This window comes from Sciurus carolinensis, chromosome 7 (genome assembly GCF_902686445.1).
Source record: "Sciurus carolinensis chromosome 7, mSciCar1.2, whole genome shotgun sequence".
NCBI classification, from domain to species: Eukaryota; Metazoa; Chordata; class Mammalia; order Rodentia; family Sciuridae; genus Sciurus; species Sciurus carolinensis.
In genome coordinates this window covers 106,904,435-106,908,037 of record NC_062219.1, presented here as the reverse complement: position 1 = coordinate 106,908,037, position 3,603 = coordinate 106,904,435, and the positions used below count along the sequence as shown (strand labels likewise).

The window sequence follows — 3,603 nt, the reverse complement described above, 5'->3', positions numbered from 1 at the left end:
GTGATGTTGGCTACCCCAGCATAAACCAGCCTGCCTGAACTGTACTGGAACTGAAATTCTGATTCCTATTCTTTATGCCTTTGGTCCTCTTTAATCTGATTCATGTAGAACACAGTTTCAGCATGCTGAATTCCAGCTCAAGGGTGACAACGTGATGACACTACATGTATTATGGATGTGCTATGCAATGATGTTTCTTAAAGTCATAACACTGAAGTCGAAATTATATGTTGGTTGTTGGACTTTATTTTCTGAGTCATTGATTGGTTTCTTAAATAGAAAAGAACTCCCACCCAAGATAATTTCTGAGTCGCACAGATTACTAGCTCATGTAGCAGACACTCATCAACACATTTTGTGAGCACCTGCATATACTTACAGGAAAGAGAGCACAGAGGTTCAAAACAGGAACTTTAATATCCAATCACATGGCCGGGCACAGTGGTGCATGTCTGTAATTCCAGCAACTTGGGCCTCTATCTTCAAATGGAAATTTGGTTTCTGTTTAATAAAAGTCTTGTTGGCATTAGATCACTAATCACTGTGTTAAGCAAGAAAAGAACAGGCAGAATTCTTAGCTCTATAACAATATGCTGCAGCGTTACAGGGCTCTTCCTGCAGGAATAAGACATGTCATCTTCATCTAATCACCTCATTGTGAAATAAGTTTTTTCCAAAAACAAACAAAATGATTCACTAAAAAATCATTCAAGCTTAACTCAATCATAATTAAACTTAATATTAATATTTTAAATGACCTTTCCTTCACTCTCAACTTGCTAAGTGGCCACTATACGTTTTATTAATTTGATTCATGAATTGCATAAAACATTTTCCATCATGTCTAATTGTCTAGTGTAATATTCTTCATCTGTTCATTAATACATAGGACTAACTGTGGCAAAAGTAATTTAGCAGGGCTTATTTTCCTCCTCTTTTGAAAGTAAATAATTCAAAATATCAAGTGGAAAAATTTCCACTTGATACCTGAGCTCTCTGCAGTTGGAAATAGGAGGTAGAAAGACGACTGCTGTATCAGAGGAATATTTTTTGTATTCTGGGAAGACTCAAGTTCAAGCTTCATGTGCCAATCACATTAGGTCTTCTGAGCTTCAGTTTTTTCACATATTAAATATTATTTGGGAGACTCGTCACACCCGAGCCGCCACCACCACCACGCTTCCACCTCCGCTGCCTTCACAAGCTTCTTCTGGTCCCTTTCCCTGCGCGGTGCTTGCCAGGCCCCACCACCTCCCGGCACACCCCCGCCACACCGCTGTACTCCGTTACTGTAAAATGGGGAAAGGAGAAATTTGAAGGTGTAGAATTGAATACTGATGAACCTCCAATGGTATTCAAGGCTCAGCTCTTTGCACTGTCTGGAGTTCAAACAGCCAGACAGAAAGTTATGATGAAAGAAGGAATCTTGAAGGATGATGATTGGGGAAACATCAAAATAAAAAATGAATGACTCTACTAATGGTGGGGTTAGCAGACGCTCTTCAGCTAAAACTGTCTTCATAGAAGTCATGACAGAAGAACAGTTAGCAACTGCTATGGAATTACCATGTGGGTTGACAAATCTTGGTAACACTTGTTACATGAACACTGAAGTTCAAGGTATTCGATCTGTGCCTGAACTCAAAGATGTCCTTAAAAGGTATGCAGGTACCTTGAGAGCCTCAGGGGAAATGACTTCAGTGCAGTATAGTACTGCAGCCCTTAGCGATTTGTTTGATTCCATGGATAAAACTTCTAGTATTCCACCTATTATTCTACTGCAATTTTTGCACATTTCTTTCCCAGTTTGCAGAGAAGGGTAAACAAGGACAATATCTTCAACGGGATGCTAATGAATGTTGGATACAAATGATGTATTACAACAAAAATTGGAAGCCATAGAAGATTATTCTGTTAAAGAGACAGATTCTTCATCTACATCAGCAGTGACACCTTCTAAAAAGAAAAGTTTAGTTGATCACTTCTTCGGTGTTGAATTTGAAACGACCATGAAATGTACAGAATCTGCAGAAGAAGTCACCAAAGGAAAGGAAAATCAACTCTAGCTTAGCTGTTTTATTAATCAGGAAGTCAAGTATCTTTTTACAGGACTTAAATTGTAACTTCAGGAAGAAATCACCAAACAGTCTCTGACATTGCAAAGAAATGCTTTGTATAGCAAATCTTCTAAAATCAGCCAGCTACCTGCTTACTTAACTATTCAGATGGTTAAATTATTTTATAAAGAGAAGGAATCTGTGAATGCCAAAGTTCTTAAGGATGTTAGGTTTCCTCTTATGTTAGATGTATATGAACTGTGTACAGCAGAACTTCAGGAGAAAATGATCTCTTTCCTATCAAAATTCAAGGATCTAGAACATAAAAAAGTGAATCAACAGCCAAATACAGGTGACAAGAAGAGTAGTCCTCATAAAGAAATTAAGTATGAATACTTTTCATTTGCTGATGATATTGGCTTCAATAATTATGGATACTATGACTTACAAGCAGTGCTAACACACAGGGAAGGTCTAGCTCTTCAGGTCATTATGTATCATGGGTGAAAAGGAAACAAAATGAATGGATTAAGTTTGATGATGATAAAGTCAGCATTGTAACACCAGAAGACACCTTGTGGCTTTCTGGTGGTGAAGACTGGCATATCACTTATGTTTAACTTTACGGGCCTCGCAGAGTTGAAATAATGGAAGAGGAAAGTGAACAGTAATCTCCAATTTAGCTATTTATGCCTAGGTGTGAAATAAATGGGTTTTGTTCATCATTTCTGTAATCCAGAGCTTTAGAGGAAGACATTTAGGTGGTTTTATCTGTTTCCCCTTCACATGGAACCAGAGAGCACAGAAAGAGACCTCTTGTGCATCAATGTAAAATTACAGAAAAGAAAATTTCCTTTGAATTGTGCTGCCCTGTGTAAAGGTGGCTGGAAGACATTTTTTAAAAGTTATTTCTTGCATTGATTAAAAAAAAAATTCTTAGTTGAAATGCCTTTCACCCATTACCTTCTGCGATTTTTCTTCTTGCCCTCTCAGCCCAAGATTGAGCAATGTATTACACACCTGTTACTATTATTTGTTGTTCTTGCATGGTTCATATCACCATTCAGAAGCTGCCCATCCTTTGCCTTATCTAACAAATATTTTCCCAAGAAGGTGGAAAAGGAAGTATTGCTCTCATTGTGTAACAGTGCTGCTGTCCACGTCCCATGGAAACATGGGTGCAATCAAGTATTTGTCCAGTCTGTTGTTGGCTTTTTGTAACTTTAAAATTAATCGTGATCAATAATAGTACACTTGATTATACCTTTATTATGGTGTCTCTCTGTGATGTACTATGCTTTGTACATTTAACTTTGCAATGATTTTGTAGTAATCAACCTTAAAAAAAATGTTGACAAGCTCTTGTTGCTTATTTTGAGAAAGTGAGAATATTTAATTTAAAAAAATGGAGGGATTAAAAAATATTATTTGACAATAAAAATAAATGAAGAGGGGCACATGGGAAATCTCTGTGTCTTCCTCTCAATTTTGCTATGAATGTAAAACTGGTCTAAAACAATAGAGTCTTAATTTTAAAAATGAAATA

General features: G+C 37.0%; 1 pseudogene; it reads left to right on the top strand.

Moving 5' to 3' along the window:
* The first annotated feature begins 1,279 nt into the window (after positions 1-1,279).
* LOC124989668 (ubiquitin carboxyl-terminal hydrolase 14-like) lies at positions 1,280-2,728 on the top strand (annotated as a pseudogene).
* The last annotated feature ends 875 nt before the right edge of the window (positions 2,729-3,603 follow it).